Genomic DNA, 22,259 nt, shown 5'->3' on the forward strand with positions numbered 1-22,259 from the left:
TCTAAGTGGAATAAAACCAGACCTTCTCGTCTTTGTGCTTTAATTTTGGGGATAGAGAATCAAACATTATTATCCCTATCTGCTTATATGAATTGAAACCCCTGTCACATGTAGAATTATAGAGTATACAGAGAGGTATAGGAACCTGCCCCGTAAACTTTATGCTACTGCCTTCATTCATTTGAAACTTTCTTTCTAAAATGGACATTTTGAAGTAAATATACATCAAGAGAATTGCAAAAATGGATCAAGTAATCATGACGATATTAATGTCAAGTGCAAAACAAAGATACGATATTTTCTTTACAGAGAATGATGCAAATTTTGGCTCATTTTTTACCTGTTAGTATACAAAACCAGGAAGCAGTGTTTAGCTGAAATGATTCCATTGTTCCTGATGTTTCTTTATCCCTGGGTATAGTAGCTTAGTGACCCCTAAAACGTTTATTAAACCTGCTGCCATTTTTATCTAATAGAAACTGGGTAGTATTTTTTTTATTTGATGTAATTTTAGAGTATGGAAAGGAGGGGATGAGGAAGAGTCTGATAGATGGTACTATGGTTTCAGTGTTTGTGTTCCCTCCAAAGTTCATGTTGAAATTTGATTGCCACTGTAACAATATTAAGGGGTGGGGCCTTTAGGAGGTGATTACATCATGAAGGTAGAGCCCTTGTGAACAGGATTAGGTGCTCTTGTAAAAGGGCTTGATGGAAGTAGCTTTTCTTTCGCCTTTCCATCTTCTGCCATGCAACAGACAGTGTTCCTCCCTCCAGAGGATGCAGCCTACAAGGCACCATCTTGGAAGCAGAGACCGAATCCTCAACAGACAATGAACCTGCTGGCACCTTGATGTTGGATTTTCCAGAGTCCAGAACGGTAGGAAATAAATTTCTGTTCTTTATAAATTACCCAGTTTGTGGTACTTTGATTTGTGGCAGCACAAATGGACTAAGACAGATATTTACATGAACTTTGATATCAGGGTTTGGTTGTGTCTGAAAAAAAAAAAACTATGTAATTTTCCTATGTTTAATTTTTATTACTTTATGGCTGTCTACCCTGGTGACTTGGCAAAAACATCTGTGAAATAAGAAAGGCTTTTTATTGTGACCATGTCATAGGCCTGGCTCAATTTGAAGATGAAAGTATCAAAAGTAATATTTCATTTCTTACCATGGCAGCCAGCCAACTCATTGGGGTTGCTTTTAATTAAACCCACATGAGCTCTTACAGCAGTACAGAGAACAAAGCAATACCTCTTTGGAATTGCATTGGTTTTTCTGACCATGAAGCAGGCATTCAAAATTGCATGTTATGGAGAAACATGGAGTGTTATCTCATCTCGTTTATCCGCCATGTTGCCCTCCCTCCTGAGATGGTGAGTGCTTTCTTCATACTTTGGTTTAACTCCATAAACACCCTACCTGGTCTATTAAAATGACCTGCTTTACACTGGAAGATAAAATTAGTTTATGTGTCTATAATATGTGATAATCTTTACTCAGTCGGAAGTCAATGGTCCCCTTCACTGGACTCCTCTCCCTCCTGGAGCTGATGAATTATTCACCCCTATCGAGAGCATGTTTGTCTTGTTCTGTTGTCCCATGTGTGTGTGAGATTTCCTCCATTTTGTGTCCCACCTTCTAGAGGGGAAGCTAGGAATTCTTTCCTCGTTTTCCTTGCAGCAAATATGTAGATATGTGTCCTAGGTTCAGCCAATCCTAGGACACCCTTGTGAAGACTTTACTTCAGAAAAAAATAATGTGGCAAAACACACACTGTGCTGCAGCTATTTACTGGTAGAAGTGGCGGTGAAGGTGTCTGGCTCTTTGAGGGCAGCAGTGCTGAAGGGTCTGGCCTTCCAGGGTGGTGGAGTCATGGTAGTAGTGCCCAGTGCTGATGGCCAGGGAATCTTCACTTGAGCAGCCCATAATGTGATTTGGACATTCACACCCACCATGTAGGCTTTAAGCCTGAGCATATGGTCCTCACAGAGGACTTCCTGAAGGACCCAATATCCTTTGAGCAGCTTAATATGATTTAATAGATTCCTTTTCCAATTGAATTGTCTCATACTCTTTTGTTTATATGAACCCTGAGAGAAATACAGATGGAGTTTTTTAAACATATAATAAGATTTTATAATTCAACACCACAGTTTTATAACCTTGCCTCTCCAAGAAACTTGCATTTTATTCCTAAAGGACTTATTTGTTTTTTACTGAGTGTTTTTAAAACACATTTGAGGAGATATAAACAACATTTAAACAATTTTACATGATATCCTTTGAATTATTCAGAAAGGCAGATGTACCCTGGATGCCTATGAGTTTTGTCAATCACAACTTACAGAAACGATTTTTTTAAAAAGGAATAAAATACATAATGATAACAATGTAGTGAGGGACAAGGGAGGAAAAGAACATCATAGCATGAGGAGTGCTGCAGCATCAATATGAGTGTATACTCTTATTCCACACAATATATTTTGGGTATTTCATAATAAGCCCTCACTGCTGCACAATACGGAGGGAGAATAAAGCTAATACTAGACTTCAGGACAGGTGAGGAGAGTGTGGAACAGAAATCTGAGAAAGGACTGGAGGAGAAAGATTCCAGATCTCCAGATCCAGATTCCATTCTCTTTCTTCATGGAAACCGCGGAGCTCAGGCCCTGGACGTGAGAGGAGATGTGAGCCTTAAGGGCTCCTCCCACCAAGCAGGAGTCTTCCTTGAAGCATGAATGTGGCAAACCAACCACATTTTAGACCTGCAAAATGTGGTTTTGCAAAAACAACACAAGAAAAAAGAATAAACAATGTGTGCATTAAACTTATGTGAATAGCTGTTTCTACTTGGAGTGAAGCCGTTAGCTTAAGAGTCTCTGTTTTAGTTTTGCATATTGCACATCACTTCCGCCATCATCATCCCCAAAGGCATTTATTAAGGGCTTCTCTTTGTGGGGAGTGTTGTGTTAGGTCCTACTCAGAGCAAATCAGGAAGAGATGGTTCCTGGCCACTAGGAGTCTACAATTCAAGTACCAAGGAAAGGCCTCATCTTTTTCCTCCTTCTCCGGATCCCTTGTAGCAGAAATCCAGTTTATATTTTGGCCTGAACTGGATTGAGATGGTCAGAAGGTTAAGGTCGACCTTTCCCTAACCTTTCCTCTTTTAAATATCATGTGAGAACATCAACATGCTATATTAACTGCTAATATTTTTTCTATTGTTAAAGTGATTTTAAGATCAAACACATCTAAATTCTATGAACAATGTATTTATGAATAATCAAAGGAACAACAGAGAAAGCTATTTTCCTGTCTTCCTTTGTCTCACAAGTATTAGATCTAAAAGAATCTTAAAAGGGAAAACAAACCATGTAATTTATTACTGCCTTTGTTATGTGAGTGGTCGGTTTTGATGTTGTTGATAGGCTCATTTAATATCACATTTTTTAACTTTGCTGGAAAAAAATCTGTGAATGTTTTGGTTCCCCCAAAATTATTACATATCACATAAAAACAAGATTTCAAGTAAGAACAAAATACTGATCTGAGTCTTTAGTACATGTAGCTTCAGCAAATAGGAGCATTTGTGGTTTTTAAAATATAATTGTATCCCTTGCCTGATAAAATTTTCTTATAATACCTTATGCAACAGCAACCTGTGACTGAAAATGTAAAATGGAATATACATTTTTAAAGTAAAATATTTCTTTTTAAACGTCTTGCATCAGTACCTCGAAGCCAGAAGACTAAGTATCTGTCAGAAGGTGGCAAACCAGAAATTATAAAAATAAAAGACATAGAAAAAACACATTTATCTTAGCTTCCTCTGCATGGGGATCAAAGTTCACACTAAGCACTGTGATTACATCTGTTTAGTAAGCCATCTGCCTACAATGAACTTCAAAATTTATTCTTTCTAGTTAAAAAGAACTACCTAATTTTTTATGAATGGTATGGAGAAATATGAAAGAATCTTTAACATTTTGAAAACTTCCTTCATGTGTTTCTATTAGATGTAGTATATGTAGTTGAGATCATACTACACATCCATTTTTACACTCTAGGTTTTTCTCTTAATATAATTTAATGCTTTATGTTATTAGAAACTGTCCATTGGTATCATTGGAATGGCTACTTTATATTTTATCAAACAGGTCCACCATAATATGCTAAGCCAGTCTTCTATTGTTAGATATTTAGGATGTTTCCAGTTTGTGCTGTTATAGATAACACTGCATTGAACAGCTTTGCAGGCAACATTTCCTTTTAGCGTTCCACTTTAGGATAGACTCTGAAAGGGGAATATTGCACCAAACAGTAGGAATGGTGTTAGAGCTCTTGACATGTGTTGCAAATTTTTTCCTTAACCCCTCAAATAGCAGCACCAGTTTAAACCATTGTCAGGGTCTATCAGAAAGGACATTTCCTGACATTTTATAACCAGCATTCTGTGTTGTTTCATCTTCGTATGCTCCTCCCTGTTTTAAAAAGTAACTGAATTGAGGTCACATGAAGGGATGCTGTGAGAAAGCACCATGCACAACTATCTTTGTACAGATCTCGTTGAAGACATGGTCCTCTCTGTCACCAAAGGACCCTGTTTAAAAAAAAAAAAAAAAGCATGGTAGAGAAATTGCTCAGATTTCATTGCCAAGGAAAAGTGAACAACTGGTATCCATAGTCATTTGGAGTCTTACAGCTGTGTGTGTTTATTTTGCCATTGGCCAGTAGGAAGTTTAAAAACTCACTTTGCAGTACCATGGAAGGCTTACTGTTTCACTTTATTTTGGTTTCAATCTGGTTTTCTCACCTTAAAAACAATTTTTACAATTGATTTTTTAACTACTTTGAGTTCTTAAAGAAAAAAGATGTGATCTAAATTAACTAATACATAATTTTCTCTTAAAATGTTTCTGTAAAAAAGATATTGTCACTTTGAGTTGTATTTTACTGAGTATTAGTAAACTTGAGCATTTCTTCATTAATCGTTTGTAGTTCCTCCTTGGTGGTTTGCAATTTATTTTCTTTGTCCATTTACTTACTGAGGTCTTTTTTTTTTCCTTTATAATTTGTGTTTTGTGTGGTAAGACTATCAAGTCTATCAAACTTTTTCATATTTGTCGTGAATATTTTCCAGTTTTTTTTTCTGACTGTGATTTTTTGACTTAAAAAAGTTTCTTTGTTATTTAGTATAATTTTCCACAGTATCTTTGGAAGCATTCAGTCAATGAATTATTACTATTGTTATTTGTAATTTCTTCCATTGCTTTTAAGCTTAGAAATTCTCCACTGATTGAAAGGTTTGACAAATATAAACTTGAATTTTATCTAGTATTTAACTGCCTTAATAATTTTATAATAACTCTTTATTTGAAATTAATTTTGGTAAAGTTCATGAGGTTAGGATCTAGACTGATTTTTTTTCCGAATCCCCTAAAATTCCTTTAAGATGTTGTATGTTGTTAAATCTATACATTGACTTTGGAAGAATAGATATCTTCAAAATATTCAGATTTTCCATTCAAGAGTATATGTGTCTCTATGTATTCAACATTTCTTATAAATCTTTTAGTAAAATGTTGTGATTTTATTCATGTGGTTGCCACAATTTTCTTGCTAAGTTTATTCTAGGTATTTTATGTTTTCTCTTCCTTTTATAAATAGTATCTTTTCCAGTTATAGCTTATAATGGATTATTGCCAATATGTAGAGTAGTTATGAATTTTTTGCACGTGTCTATATTCAGCCATTTTACTAAACTGACTTTCTCCTGATGTTTATCCATTTACAGTTCTAACAACTATCAATCATGATAGTTTCTTCTACTTTTTTCTTATTCTTAAGTTCCAAATCTTTGGTCCATGTTTGTATTCCATTAGCCAGAGCTTGTAAAACCAAGCTAAATAGTGTTGATGATAATAGGCCTCTTTATTTCATTCTTATTTTAATGGGAATGCCCCAGTGTTTGCTTAGTAAGGATTACGTGGTTGTCAGTTTGACATAAATATTATCTTCTTGACAATGTATTTCCTTATACCTAGATTTCTAAAGAGTCAGGAGTGGGTGTGAAATTTTAAGAATTAACATTTTAACATATATTGAGATACAACCATGGAAATTTCTTATGTCATCATATGATTATTATTAATGTATTTCCTAACGCTAGAGTATGCCTTCATCCTGATGAAACCTATGAGGTTGTGTTTACTGTTTTTAAAAAATACATATAATGCCAAATCCAATTTGCTGGGATTTTGTTCAGGATTTTTGCATCTTTGTCCACACTTGAGATTGTTCCATAGTGTGTGTGTGTGTGTGTGTGTGTGTGCGCGCGCGCGCATGTGTGTGTTTGTATTATCACTGTAGGTTTTTTTGTGTCATGGTTTTCCAGTTTCATAATTGACTGGAAAGTTTTCAATGTCTTTTTACTCTTCAAAATAGTTAACACAGTAGCAATTATCTGATCTAAAAACGGTTGAAAAAATAATTTTGTCTATATTCTTACTTATTTATATCTTGAAACATTCCAAGAAGAATGAAAGAGGTTTTACCAAAAGCTATATAAGAGGATGAAATGTAACTAAGACAAAATAAACTATTTGCATACATGTATCACAATTTTTACTGATACCAAGAATTGAAAGAAAAGTTCCTTAGGTTACCTTAAAGGATACACAGCCCGACCTAGAGAGCAAAGCCTTTGCCACCATCCCCACACTAGTAAAATGTGTTTTATAATACGTTATATACAAGTTCATGGCATAACACAATTGCATCAGTGTAATTAATACCATCTGCAAAGTATACAAAAAATGAAGTGCAAAGAAAAAAAAAGAAAAAGATTTCAGGTATGCAGCTCACCCAGTTGGTCTCACATAATAGGGGTGTAACATTCGAAATATCAAATGGATGCGTTGCATGGTCTTCAGCTCCTTCCTCAATATTTTTTAGTTACAACTGATCTTTTGATAAGAAATGAACAGAAGAAGGTTTGAAGTTATAACTGCTCTCTGCCAAGAATCTGGGGTGCATATTTTCTATATCAACACCATATGCTTTGAGAATCAACTAAGGAGGACAGGGGCTGCCTCCCCTTCCAGGCCATCTGTTTGACTTTATGGCTGCTCCATCTGTCTGAGCAACTCCATTCATGGCTCCATCCTCTCACCTCAGTGGGGCTGTGGGAGTGCTGGAGAGTGACCCTTGCCTTTGGGCATCTCTTCTTGTTGTACTCTCTACCTTTCAGTCAAGCCTCTGACATCCCTGATCGTCATTCTGATGCCCTGTAGCGAGGGTCTCTTGTTTTGTCCTGCACAGGGCCCCTCCGCTCAGGCCTCACTTTGCCTGTGGTCCTGGTGAGTATATCAGTCAGGCAGCTTATCCCTCCACTTGTCATGTGCCCCAGGTTGGGCCTTTCAGACTCTCCTGGGAATCCCAGGCTAGTCACACAAGGATGAAATGCAGAGGCAGCTGAATCATTCCAAAGGCAGAGCCTAAAAAGATGCTTCTGAGAGTTCAACCATCTCCTGGCTCCTGTCTTTCCCAAACCTGGTTCTTCAGTTCTTTGGGGAATTGTCTTTGCTTCTCCTCTCTTTGGTTTTCTTCCAACCTCTCTCCTCTCTGTCTTTCTCACTGTCTTCACCCCCCCCCACCCACACACACACACACACACACTCTCTCTCTCTCTGTCTCTCTCTCACACACACACACACACACACCCTTTTGTGGCCTAAGTTAGTCTCAGGTTCATTTTCTGATGTTTGCAGATCCTACAGTGAAAACAGGACACATAATTAGATTCCGGGTCTGTGCAGCCCCTTTGTATTGACACCTCAGTTGTACTGTCTGCTGGCTTATCACTTATTCCTGGAAACTGTTTCTCAGATAATCTTCCACAGTCTGCAGCTTGGAGTCCAGTCCTGCCCCACACCTGAGACCAGCCCAGGTCTCCAGGGCCCCAACTCACACCCAGGATGCTAGGCTTCTCTCATCCTGGAGAGGAGACTGAGTTCCTGGGGTATTTCACCAGTCTGAACCCTCGTCAGATTTCCACTGCCCACCTACCTGTGATCCAAGCAGAGTTCTTTCCATTTGCTCCTTTTACTCTAAAGAGCCTCATCAAGTGTCCTGTTTATGTGCATGTGCTTCCAGGTAAGAGGAACTCTCACACCACAGAGACAACTGTCTTTAGTCTCGTACCCAGGCCTTGTTCTATCAGGCAGGTTTCTACTGTCCCCGAGGTCAAGGCACTCTGTAAGGAAGTAGATAGCAATTTGTGGTGGCACTTCAGTCTCTTCTTCTCCCCTGAGGTTAATCTAGATGTGCTTTGTAAGTAAGAATACATAGCTCTGCCTTCTCTGGGACTCTGAGGTCTCAGCACAATCATCTCTAAGAGCACTGCTCATTCCCACTTATCTTTGAACTCTGTCTGGACTTTGTCTTCTTTGGGAAGGGTGGGATGTAGAAGGTGACTATAAAAATGATATGGTACCAAAATGTCAAGCCTGCATGTCAAGTTCTAGCCATCTTCTGGTAGTTTATGAACACTGTGCTCTGTGCTCTTCTGGTCTTACCTATCAAGGAAATCTCTTTACTGAGCATACTGAGAAGTGATGATCTGGAATATCTTCTATCCACCGTGCTACTTCTGCATTCCCTCTGGGACAATTTGGAGAAATGTGTTTTGAGATCTCTTTGATAGAAATCCTAGACCAACTTCTGTTCTTCCAAGGACTCCCAATGCCTACATTTTCAGGAAGTCTTCAGAGATGAGCTACCTCTTCTGGATGCAGGAGTTGCACAGCCTTAAGGTGATATCTGAGGCAGCGAGGCAGAGGGACAAGATGGAACCCACCATACTTTTAGGGTATCCATTAGTAATGTGACTCCACCTCCCATGGGATGAATGACAAGTGGGTGGAAAAAGGGTAGATGCTTCTTGCCTCATTTTCTTGAGAGAGCAGGCGAGTGCCCCACAGTCCTCAAACACAGAGCTTTTAGTAAACTATAGCTTAGACCTAATGCCAAAATGGGGCTTCCTTCTCCTTCCCTTGGAATTGACAATAACCTAGGATAAGCTTGATTTGACTTTATGTCAGTCATAAAAGTGTGATTTGCAGAGAATCTCTGGAAAGTATGTGGAGAAGAGGCACCGAGCAGGAGTTATAAAAGAACCTGCAGTTCTGAGCTGCCGATGCATATAAAAGTGGGCACAAATTGCATCATGGGAGATTTAATGTTGGTGTAGGATGCACTGTCATGCAGGAAATGGCTAATAGAGTATCCAGAAACCAAACTTGGGACTGGGAGTTGAGTGAAGAGATAGTTTTAAAAATATCTTTATCATCAGGGAAGAGCTGTAGTCTAAGTGTAGAGAAAGGGAAAACCAATTAGACAGACTATTAATACCGAATGTTTCCATCATTAACACTCATTGTGTTGCTGCTTCTCAAAATAAAAAGCCATTTGTGACCCAAAAGTTGGTCAGCACCAATACCTTTAGATCATGCTAAAAATAGAAGTGAACCTAACTTCCTGAGAGCTTACTACATGCATTTTTAATAGCTAGATCATGTAGGGAAATCAGCATGTCTATTATTAAAATAGAAAAGCTGAGTGTTAGAACACTAATTTGGAGCACGAAGATTATACAAGACAAATTCTGAACATGAAGATGATAATTTTCCCTTGAGCAGGAAAATAATTTAATAGAACTCAATGCATTAACAGACCTATAGTAGAATGTTAAAAAGAAATTCTAGCCAGTAAAAATGGGGAAGACCCATGGGAATATTCAGAGTTGAGCTATAAATCATCTGGATACAGAGGATCCATAACACTTGCTACAGAGCTTAGAGCAGCAGGAGAAGTCACTGAACGAAAAGGAGAGAGAAAAAATTCAAAGAGATTACTCTTGTCACAAAAGGGGCACATTTTTTTAACTAAATAAAAAACTATAGATATGTAAGTTTCTCCAGATATTGTTATGCCATTACCCCTCCAAAGATGGCACTGCAGAATTTAAAACCACGAGTTCCTCATATAGAAAAACGCTTGATAATCTTTATTTTGGAAAACAAAGTTCCAGAAAAAAAAGTGAAAGATTAATTAAATGTGTGAACAATTATTCAAAATGTGTTTAGCACCTTTCATATGAAAGGTTTAGCACCTCCACTGTGTTGGAGAGTTCGTGGGATTTAATGTTGTACAAAATGTGATGTCCTTGCCCTCAAAAAGCTGTTGTACTACAGGAAATGAAATGGAATTATTTATAATGAAACTGGTAAGTAATGAGGGCCATATATGCAGTTGAACCTAGGAGTTAACAAGTGTGGAGCTGGGCAGGATGCTTTTCCCTGTAATGGCTGCAGAGGTACAGTAGAGAAAGTGGTATTTGGTATCTCAGGTGGTGGGTATAGCTTGATTAATTTTACACAGGAGTAGGTAAACTTCTTTTCCTCTGGGTAGATGCCCAGGAGTGGGTTGCTGGATCAAATAGTAGTTCTACTTTTAGTTCTTTAAGGAATCTCCACACTGTTTTCCATAGTGGTTGTACTAGATTACATTCCCACCAACAGTGTAAAAGTGTTCCCTTTTCACCACATCCAGACCAATGTCTATTATTTTGATTTTGATTATGGCCATTCTTGCAGAAGTCAGGTGGTATCGCATTGTGGTTTTGATTTGCATTTCCCTGAAAATTAGTGATGTTGAGCATTTTTACATATGCTCGTTGGCTATTTGGATGCCTTCTTTGGAAAACTGTCTACTCATGTCCTCAGCCCACTTTCTGATGGAATTTATTTTCTTGCTGATTTGTTTCAGTTCTTTATAGATTCTAGATATTAGTCCTTTGTCAGGTGTATAAATTGTGAAGATTGTCTCCCACTCTGTGGGCTGTCAACTCTGCTAATTATTTCTTTACTGTGCAGAAGCTTTTTAGTTTAAGTCCCCTCTATTTACCTTTGTTTTTGTTGCATTTGCTCTCGGTTTCTTGGTCATGAAATCTTTGTTTAAGCCAATGTCTAGAATGACAATTTTTCCAATGTTATCTTCTAGAATTTGTCTGGTTTCAGGTCTTAGATTTAAGTCTTTGATCCATCTTGAGTTGATTTGTATATAAGGTGAGAGATGAAGATCCAGCTTTATTCTTCTACATATGGCTTGCCAATTATCCCAGCACCAGTTTTTGAAAAGCATGTCCTTTCCCAACTTTACATATTAGTTTGCTTTGTCGAAGATTGATTGGCTGTACGCATGTTTAGAGTGTCACAATTTGCAATTGGAAAGATATGGATCCAGCCCAAATGCCCATCAATCAATGAGTGGATAAAGAAAATGTGGTATACATATATATATATACATCATGGAATACTACCCAGTCATAAAAAGGAATGAAGTAATGTCATTCGCAGCAACCTAGACGTAAATGGAGACTATTATTCTAAGTGAAGTAACTCAGGAATGGAAAACCAAACATCATATCTTGTTACTCATAAGTGGAGGGTAAGCTATGGATATGCAAAGGCATAAGAATGATACAATGGACTTTAGGGACTCGGGGGAAAGGGTGGAAGGGCAGTGAGAGATAAAAGAATACACATTGGGTACAGTGTACACTGCTTGGGTGATGGGTGCACCAAAATCTCAGAAATCACCACTAAATAACTTATTCATGTAACCAAACACCACCTGCTCCCCTAAAAACCTATTGAAATAAAAAATAAATTAATTTTAAAGAAAGAAGTAGAGAAACCTGATGAGTCTATGGGGTATGCCAATTAACCCAGAATATCCATGTATTCTCATCCCTCATTGGTTGAGGGTTCACAGACCTACTGTGCAAGCACTGGGGTGGCCGAGGGCAGAGATGAGTCAAACCATCCTGGCCTGTATTCGTTCAGAACTTCCTCTGCAGTGAAGGCTTTGGCTCTCTGGTGGGCATTGACTTGAGACACGCGAACAGGCAAAGGAGTTTGCATGTTAAATCACTGTGTAATCATGGAGTGATTTAAAGGAGGTGAATTGTGCTTCTTCTGGGAAGCTCTACTTCTTTTTGAGGCTCCAAAGTAATCACTGTGACCCCACAATGCTGTATGATGTGGTTCCAGTCTTCTCAGTCACCATTCAGGTAATGGTAGCTCCTCTTCCTGGGACTGAAACATCAGGAACACCCCGCTTCCTTGCATCTTACCAGTTGCCACATTTACTGAGGTCAGACATTTTCTGAGTGACAAAAACTACCTTATCCTAGATGTGCAGATAATATAGGAACAAACAACATAGAGAGATGCAGTTATGGGCCCATGAAGCAAACCCGTCGTACAGTCCTGAATGGCCTAGAGTTTCCTTTAATTCATCTCTCCTTCTTAACAAGAATGTTTTCCAGATATCAAAATCTGCCTCTTTCAGCAAAAAATATCTCTTGTGGGCATTTTCATCTTCCTTCCCCATCTCTACCCTGCCACACACTTCTAAGTGACACACTGCCTTCCCCTTTGAGCCACCAGAGGAGGCTAGAGACGTCTTCCAAGTTTCTTTCTCTGACCCTGCCTGGGGCAGCTTCTTCCGTGGCAGTTTGAGCAGAAAAATGCTCCCAGAACTTAAGTTTTCATTGAGTTAATATTTTTTTCATTTCCAGCTTTCCATCTGGACTCCTAAATTTTTCCTTTTGCTTGCTAAGATCCTGAAGCCGTTCTGACTTTAGGCAAATATTTGTCAAACACCTTCCATAATGTAGTAACTGTGCTAGAAACTTGGAATACAACAGATGGAGACATCCTTCTTGTTTTCCCAACAGAAATAAACTTGAAACACAGTTCAACTCAAATCAGTAGACATTTGTGGAGTATCTACTGTGTGCCAGGTACTCTTTTAGGGCTGGGGAGAGTATAAGGATGCTTTCAGCTATGAGCAAAGGCCTCTAACTTAAAGAGGCTCTAAAAAAAAAAGAGGAAATTTATTACTACACAACAGAAGTAGGGCTGTTCCAGACATGGCACACCAGGGCTCTGGCTCCACTTCTCTGAAATTCACTTAACTCTCACATCCTTCATGTGTTATGTCATTAGACTACCTCTCCTCCATGATTCCAGGATATTTGCAAAGTTCTATATGTCACATTCAAGCAAATAATGTCTAAAGCCACAAATGGGACTTCTTTGCTTCATTTATATTTTCAGGAGTAAGGAAAGCTTTCCCAAAAGCTGTCTAGAAATCTTCCCTGCAAATGTCATTGAGCAGAATTGTGTAACAAGTCCATGCCCAAACCAATAACTGGAAGGGAGAGAGGAATTAACATGACTGATTTGGACCAATTACAATGTAATGTGCCCATTCCCAAAAGCACATGGTCATGTGAAAAGTGGTAGATCTCAGTTTGCTGAGGGGGCCAGAGGTCTGGGCAAGAATCTCGAGAGCTTGTCAGAAGAAGATGGCAGTGGAGTCATGAATTGCACTGGAAGAAATTAAGAAAGAGCCGGAGACACCCACCGACCAAGAAAAGACATGCCCAAGCTGTCCTGGGGTCTAGCGAGTGGCAGATCTACACTTAGATGGATGCAGCCTTGAATTAACTGACTAGATTAATAAAAGAAGTCTACCCAGAAGCTAGAAAGAAGGGCACAAACTTAAATTTTGCAGTTGTTTTGTGGATCTTAAAAGACATTACTATCAAGTAAAGGAAATTGGCATTGTCATGTCTGATAGAAAAGGGGTGGATGATGAATGCCCTATAGTGGGAGCAGTTCCAAATAGATTATTTGCACATAGCAATCACTCCTCCAAATCAGGCACCACTTTCCTCGGGGCACATGAGACCATATTAAATTTTATTTACTATTTTTTTGCATTTATTTTTCAATTAGTTATGTAAAATACCTTATATAGTCTTTTTCGCCTTATTTCCATCGAGCCTTTAAGCACATTGTAATGCATCTATGTAGGAGTTATATTTGGTTGTGCTGTGGTATGAGTATTAACAGAAGGTCCATATTGTTTCAAGCCCTTCTGTAAAATATGAAAAGTGCTCTTAGCATTCTGTAGAAAACTGTATTGTTAAATATATGTGTGTCATTTTTTTAAAAGGTAAATCCCTAAATAAAATCAGGATTCTTTAAGGCAAGCATAAAGTATGCATATATGTGTGGAAGTTGTACTGAATGCTGGTAGGGCAACCAGCAGAGTTGGGTAGAAGATTGATCTGGCGCCTTTTTAAATATGATTGGTTATTCCTTATAGTTTCCTATTGCCTGCATATATTTTTCTTTAAGTAAAGTAAAAATTATGAGCAATAGTTCTAACATCTGAAGTCTTTCATCAGGAAAAGATTGAAGTTTCTTCTGTTATTTGTGTTGGTGCTCCTTCATGGTATCATGCTTCCTTGTGTATTGTTATTTTGTGTACTTCATTATTTTCTAACTTTCATTTATTTGCGTGATTTTTTTTTTTTTTTTTTTTGAACTCCAGGATGAAGGAGGGCTCCTCCACATAGGATTTGCATTTCTTTCTATCAGGGACTGGGAAATTGCCAACCCAATATTAAACTGAATTCATAATTTATTGAGAATTTGGGGCTAGAGATCTCTATGACTTGCATTCAGTTGAAATTTCTCAGGTAAGCATATTCTACCTCTACTCGATAGCCACATTCCCTTGCTATACTAAGCATCAAGGCAACATTTTCGGTAGTCCCCTATATTGGTAGTGGTAGGGAGAATTGGTCTCTGGTTTCCCTTACACTGATAGTGTAAACCTTCAGATTGCTTGTAATGGAGGGTGGGTTGTGCCTCATTATTAGATTCAATAACTTGTGCAAGTCCTAGGTTTTGTCTTGTATCCCCCTCACATTAAAAAGACAAGGAAAACCTACCCCACCATATTGCTATCAACCATCTCATAAAAGTATAGGAGGATGGCTGTTCAAGAAATATTCATTAGAATTTTATCATTTAGCAAAACCCAAATGAAATAGTAGATAAATAGCAATAATCATCAATAACTGCTAACATCACAAAAGAGACAATTAGTATATGCCTCCTAATTAAATGACATATATGTAGTAGTTTCATTTTAAAAAGACCCTGCCTCTGATAAGCCTCTAGATCTATTTTCTGGATTGCAGGAAATACAGGGAGCAGCAGAGCCTATTAAATAGCATAACGGGAACAAAATCAGTAAAATTCAGACTGTGGAGAGCTCTATAGGACATAAGGTTTCTTCATCTATAGTAAATTATGAAGGGAAAAGAAAGGAAAGATGAACCAATAGATAAATAGAGATTTAAGAGACATATCAACCAATTGCAATGTATGGTAGACCTTGTTTGGATCTTGATTCAAACAAACTAATTTTTAAAAACATAAAATAAGAGGGAGAGTAGGAGGGTAGGAGACGGGGTGTCTATGGAAACAATGCGAGTTACCCAAACTCAATGTGGCAGCACCCTTCTGGTTCTGGTTGCCGATCTTCCACAATTTTGGAAAGGAAATGGGGGCACCAGCCACCAGAGCAATCCACTTGCCAAACTGCCTTCCTAGAACCAGGACCTGTCTACACATCCACGGCTGACTTCGTAAGTGGGAGCTCTGCAGCTCCTTGGGGCATTTGGTCAAGACTACAATGAGTTTTGGGGTCAGAAGAAAGGTGAAGAGCACACTGAAGGGGAGAAACGGGGATAGGGTCCACGTGGATCTGGGTGTAGGCTTAAGTGACCCCACCAAAAGAACCTGGCCACCAGAGAGGTGGTCTCTAACTCTTAAACTTTAGAGTTGTTTAAGGCATGGAGCATGGAGACCAAGTCCTTGTTTGCCCAGGTCTACGGGTTGTACTGGTTGGAATGAATATCTGTGTGTATATTAAATTGCCAAGGATTAAAACAGGATTAGTGTTCAGGAAGTGACATTGACTTGGGAGTCAGTCAGGAAAGTTGTGGAGTTACCTGGAGGTCTGAGTCTGCTATCCACATCTAAGAGTAGTGGGTGAAATAACCTGATGAAAGGAGATTTATAGCAGTAGGTTTCAGGGAGGAGTGGTGAAGAATGTTCCAGAAGTAGCAATGCAGAACAAGGACACCACTTTCCTATCTCCAGACACAAGTGATGCAAGCATTGGAGGGAAAAAGTCAGCCGTCACTTGAGAGGGTTGTGGGAGAGCAGCCTCTTAGGAAGGCAAGCCATACTTCCATGAGAACAAAAAGGTGAAGAGAACACTTGGAGATGAGGTTGAGGATATTGGGCATTTTGCTAACAGTGGACTTCGAAGTCTAGGAGGCATAGTCAGAGAGTTTCAGGAGTTGGATAGGGAGAAAGAGACAGAATACTAGGTGTGCTGAGCCTTATGAGCATTAGAACGTGAGAGATGAGAAAAGCACTTGAGATTTTGGGGCTTCTTGTGGTACTGATACAAGTAGGCATTAAGGGCTTAACAAGATGAACATTGGTAGACTCAAAACATACTGTTTTGACTCCTGTGGGCCACAGCCTGACACGGGCATGCCCCCACCCCCTGGCTCCCACAGCCACCTCCCTGAAGCATGGCACAGGAGGGCCTCGCCTCACTGTGACAGCAGCATGGCACAGCAAGATCAAATTCATGCTCAGTGCCAAAGCTGATGGCAAGACCATTCTAACAGGCCTCCAGTCCATTTTCCAGGAGCACGGGATGGCGGAGTCAGTGCACACCTGGCAGGACCGTGGCTATTTGGCAATCTACAAATGGAAACACAGAAATAGCATCTTTGCCAATTTAAGAATTTACCTACATGGATTGATGTTGCTGGACCTTCAGAGTTACAATGGTGACCTGCAGGGCAAAGAAGAGATCGACAGCCTTTCGAACAAAGTAGAAAAAAGAATGAAAGAATTGAGTCAAGACAGTACTGGGCTGGTGAAGCCATTACCACCCGTAGTCTGAAGAGGGGCCATCAACAGACATTGGTCCACCACCAATGGGCGCCTGGTCGAATATGACATAGATGAAGTGGTGTATAATGAAGATTCACCTTATTGGAACATTAAAATTCTACACTAGAAGCAATTTGGAAATATTCTCATCCTTAGTAGAGATGTTGATTTGGCAGAGTGATTTGCATATACCTGGGCCATCATGGGCAGCAGCAAAGCAGATTGCACTGGCAAAGAGGTACTGACTCTCAGAGGCTGAGATGGGGGCATATTATGTGAAACAGTCAAACTAAAATCAAAGATGGTCACTATGGTAGAGATTGACCAAATGGTGATTGATGGATGTAAGAAATATATGCAAAACACATGTGGTGATGTTGTAGACAATCTGAAAGGAGACTGCTATCAGGCTCTGATAGAAGACTGTATTCCAATACTGAAGAGGCACACCAGAGAAGGGAGAGAATTGGATTATGTGACTAATGATTTGACAGCTGTTCCAATATCCACATCTCCGGAACAAGATTCCACGTGGGAGTTTCTCGGACTGATTTTTGACCCCTCAATGAATGTATTGAAATAGGATGGGAAATATTTTACACGTGGGAACTGTGTCAATCTGACAGAAGCCCTGCCACCCTTCGAAGAACAGCTTGGGTGCCTGCATTGCCTTGTGGAATTCTCAAAGGAGATCGTCTGTGTCCCTTCAAACTTCAAATTGTGGGTATTTCACACTGTCTGGAAGAAAGCTAAACCTTGAAGATGAATATCCCTTAATCACAAGTGCTGCAAATGGCCTTTTTCACTTCCATATGCTGTACATGACATTGAAACAAGTCAGGCAATTGATTGTGAATTCCTTGAAGTTTTCTTTTTAATTATTATTTTTAATTTTAAAAAGCAAATGGCAAATGTATATTTTGATGAGCTTAGGGTGTTATTTTTTTGAAAGCCAGCTGAAGGATGGTTCAACAGCACAGTAAAGACTGCCAAATGTCCTAACACCCTAGAATGTGATTTTTGTTACTTTTTGTTTCTCCGTGGGCTTTTTTTTGTTTTGGTTATGATAGACTTTCAATGTGGATTTTTGGAGGAATGAACATCATTGTTTTGTTCCAAAGGGAAGTTTTTGGTGGTGTTTCTTTCCGCCAATATTGACTTAGATATTAAAATGTGGTGCTTATAAGAGATAATTTTTAAAAATGAATAGTAATACCTTGATTAAAATTACAAAAGAGCCAAAAAATAGTTTTGAGTGTTGTAGAAGCTGAGTGTTGGGTTAAGAAGAGTAGGTGTCTGCACTTTTCTATAGACTCCTGATGATGAGGAGGAGAAGTGGAGAGCTGTACAAACTTGGTCCAACAGTATGGGGCTCTCTTCAGACCTCTGCTGTGGAAGCCAGGTGTAACTCTGACTTTCCAGAGCATCTTACAAAACCAATTCTCCAAAGCACAGCCTTTGGAAAACCTTGCCCTGACTACTAAAAGAGGAAGAGTGACTAACATTTATTCTATACCCATTATGTACTAGGCACTGTGCTTCTTGTGTATATTATAAAATATAGCCACTATAGCATCTGTACTTAGTGTGAATTATTTTTATCAAAACCACTTTGCTGATGCAAAAACAGACCTCTCATGCTCATTAGGTGTCTTTCACAGCTTGTGTTTTAGCATCACAGGAAGATACTCTGCATTGAGGAACAAAAGTCCTGATGTGTAGGAGGGCAATGACTTTAGAGCACTGGGATTCTGTGGGGATTGGGGGGTGTACCCCTTTTCCCTTCATATGCTTCTACAAGACAGGTGTTTTCAGAAGAGAGAAAACATTTCATTATAATGACAGCGTGAATAAAACTAGTCTGAGTGCTGGATCCAAGGGGCCTGGAGCCAAGGTGTGTGCCAGGCAGGACCCTAGAACCAGAACTGCTTTAGAGGGCAAGTCCAGGAACCAGGGCACAACATCATCATGACAAAGTGTTTCCTATCCTCCAAAGACACAACGTTAAAATAGCCTTTTCCAGTGCAACCGGGTCTTAAATGGGATGTTTCCTGCAAACACACAATCAGGGATTATCCTAAAGGAGCTGTTACCTTCAAATGCATCAAGACACGAAAATCCAGAGGTAGAAAAATCAATCCACTTTAAAAATATATATATCTTCCATGGACAAGATAGGAGAATGATTTAAGGATGATACAGCATAGCATGAAGAACGTTGATCGCTTTTAAGGTTTGTTTCATGGTTTTCTGAACTTCTGTCACTTGGAGAAACAATCCATTATTCAGCAACAGTTTGGGGGAGGTTCTCAAAAAGGTACCCGTTTGAGAACTCAGTGAATTGCCAGCACATTTTGCAGTTGGAAGCTCAAATTTTTATAAATAACATGTGGGGAATCCATATAGGATTTGTTATTTTTAAATTTCACAATTGTATTTCCAATGCTGGATTCATAGGCACTTCCTTGTCATAGTAGCAGCACATTAATTTTAGCCTAAATAATTATTTAAATTATTTAACTATTTAAATTATTTAACTATTTAAATAATTATTTTACTAAGAAAAATCCACGAAATGAAAATGAGCACGTTCACTAATTTTCATGTTGCCTCACCATCTCATAGCACTGCCTACGGTCACAGACTGCAAAGCCTCTCACCAGAACAAGAAAGACCGAGCAAGGAAGTGTAGGTTCACCAGCACATGAGAACCATAACTTACAGTTCCAGAGTGTCTGAACCAGAAAGGAGAGAAAATGAGAGGCCAAGAGTTGTCTCCATTTTCTTCTCTTCACAGTATCCTGCATAGTGGCACAAATCGAATTGGAAAGCCCAAGTTAACACCGCCCTGGGCGAACGGCCTGGCTCCACCGGCTCCTCCGTGCAGGAGGCTCCAGCCTGGGGATGCCTGATAGCTCTCCTTCCCTGGCGCCTGCACTATACATGTAACGTTTATATTTCTATCCACACAGCGTTCATTCAGCCATCCATTCAATCACCCAGGCATATTTACACGTATGGAACACATTCGCGGAGAGATGTGTGTGTGTGAGTTCCAACCACTGCAGCCCGTACTGGCGCCGCGCTTTGTCTCGCTTTGGGTCACCACCACAAGAGCCACGATTTCGCGGAAGGCACACGCCTGTGTGACTGCTTCCCACTCCACATGGGTTCCGTGACAGCTCGGAGCTGGAGGAGTCAGGGACGTGGGGATGCCCTACTTCCCGCAGCATCCGGATGGCAGGGTCCGCGTCGGAAGGCCTGGGAGGGCGACGCCCTCCGATGGTGCCGCTGGGTGGGTGCGCCAGGCCTGGGTGTGGCCTCGCGGAGCGAGTTTCTCTCCACCGCTTTGGAACAGTGAAGCGCGAGTTGGGGTCTCCTGCACGCCAAAGGGAGACATGTTTGTTTCTGACAACACAAGCAAAATTCTTATTCTCATTCTTTCTTTCTTTCTCTCTCTCTCTCTCTCTCCCCCCCCCCCTCCTTCTCTCCCTCTCTCTCTCCCTCTCTCCCTCTCTCCCTCTCTCCCTCTCTTTCATATTTGGTTGTTTCCCCGCTAAGGGGCCACTTTCAATGTCTGCCTGCGAGCCCAGCTGTCTGGCCCTATCTAGCATTGGGGAGACACTAGACTTAACCTAGCGAAGTTTTCTTCTGCTTGCTCTTGCTGTGCCCAAGTTTCCTCTGGACTTGTCTGCCAGCGTCGGGGTGGGGGCTGGGGGAAATAGGCAATCTAGCTCTGCCTGGTTGCTCCCTGGAAGCCAACTTGAAGTAACAAGTCAATCCCAGGCCCAGAAATAGAATACAAACCCTCTTTTTGTCCAGTTCTAACAGAGTCCAGCAGTCAGAAATCTCTGGCGTCTCACGCTGGACCTGACCCGGGTCGCCGCCAATTGCGCAACGCACAGTCACAGTTGGTGACCAATTAAGGACTGCCACCCCCCTCATTCACCTGCTACTGACTCAGAGCCCTGACTTCTCCAGAAGTACCTACCACTTGCAAGTGGCTCTCCTTCCCCGCCCCCTGCCCCAGTCCCGCACCTCAGCAGCGCCTCACCACCGCGACTTGCCGGAGCACCGCGAGTGGCGCGCGGCGCCCGCCTCCCCCCGCGCGCCGTGACACCCTGCGCACCGCTGGTACTCTCGCCACGCCGCCGCCCGGCACTGCAGCACCGGGGGAGGAGGGAGGCGGAGGAGGGGAGGAGGACCGCAGCGTGCAAGCCAGGAGTCACTTTCCCGCCCCTCCTCTCGCCGCTGACACGCTCAGAGGAGTCACCACTCTGCGCGCTGCAGGCGAGAGTGGCAGACGGAGGCGGCCCGGGGAAGCGAGCCGGAGCGGCGCCCGCACGGAGGCGGCTGCAGTGCTGACACCACTCAGGGAAAGGGTCTCCGACGGCTGGAGCGGTGAGTAGGGGAGGCGAAGCGGGCATCCCCGGGGAGACTTCCCCGGCTACTGGATTTCTCTTCCCGACCGGTGGCCGGGCGCTACAGCCTGGGGAAGTTTTTGCAACCTTTCAGAAGCGCAACTTTGCCCCGCCTGCCCCGGGGGAAACGGCTGCAGGTGCCCGCTGCTGGGTAGGCGCCTTTGTTGAGGAGGGACCGGGAAAGTCGGGGTAAAATAGATGCAGTGGCCCCCGGGTTCGCTAGGGTAGGTCTGGGGACTGGGTCGCACTTTCTCTGGTATTCCCAGGGGAGGTGGGTGGGCAGCAGAGGCGATGCAGGGGCCGCGTCTGCAGCGACCGCCAAGCTCTTTTTTGCTTGTGTGGTTTGACGGGCAGGGTACCTGGACCTATACCTTCATAGCAGCCTTAGGCTCAACTTTTTGGCGGGGATCCCTCTGCAGACGTGCGGGTGGCGGGAGAGCAGAGGCAGCTGCAGTAAGTGCTGAGAGAGCCTGAAAGAAACACCATGAATTTTCAAACTCTCCCACATGCATTCCCGAAGCGCCTGTCTAGCGTCTAAGCGAGAGCAAGAGAGGGCTGGAGAGCAGGGGAGCCCGCGGGGCTGAGGCTCTTTGTCAGCCGCCTGCACTTCCTACACAACGCCTTCATTCAGCAAAAACCTACTGGGCGCCTACTGGGCGCCAGGCGAGGCGAAGCAGACCCAAGGCTGTGAAGCTCAGAGGGGAAAGGGACCGATCCCAGTAAATAATGGGTAATCTTAGATGGCAATGAGGGTAGTGAAGGCCATTAGCGGACCCTCTGACCCTTTCTCTTAGTGGGCTTCTTCCCCTCCGCCTGGGTTCTAGAACTGGGAAGACTTTTCTCCAGAGCGTCGCGGGGAGCGCCCCGAGCTGGGTCCAGGGGGACTGCGGAATACGGGGATGAACTTGGCTTGGGGCAGCCAGCACCC

At 41.4% G+C, this 22,259-nt stretch overlaps 1 protein-coding gene and 1 pseudogene across 1 annotated transcript in view; both read left to right on the plus strand.

The window, feature by feature from the left end:
• The first annotated feature begins 11,696 nt into the window (after window positions 1-11,696).
• Window positions 11,697-17,726, plus strand: LOC101009860 (annotated as a pseudogene).
• A 3,249-nt stretch (window positions 17,727-20,975) lies between these two features.
• The window catches only part of SV2C (synaptic vesicle glycoprotein 2C), a 244,336-nt gene continuing 243,052 nt past the window's right edge, over window positions 20,976-22,259 (plus strand). Inside the window, exon 1 of the mRNA XM_009208637.4 lies at window positions 20,976-21,311. The gene's annotated coding sequence lies outside the window, so the exon portion shown is untranslated. The remainder of the gene's footprint in view (window positions 21,312-22,259) is intronic.

The sequence above is a fragment of the Papio anubis genome, chromosome 5, assembly GCF_008728515.1.
Source record: "Papio anubis isolate 15944 chromosome 5, Panubis1.0, whole genome shotgun sequence".
Lineage (NCBI taxonomy): Eukaryota > Metazoa > Chordata > Mammalia > Primates > Cercopithecidae > Papio > Papio anubis.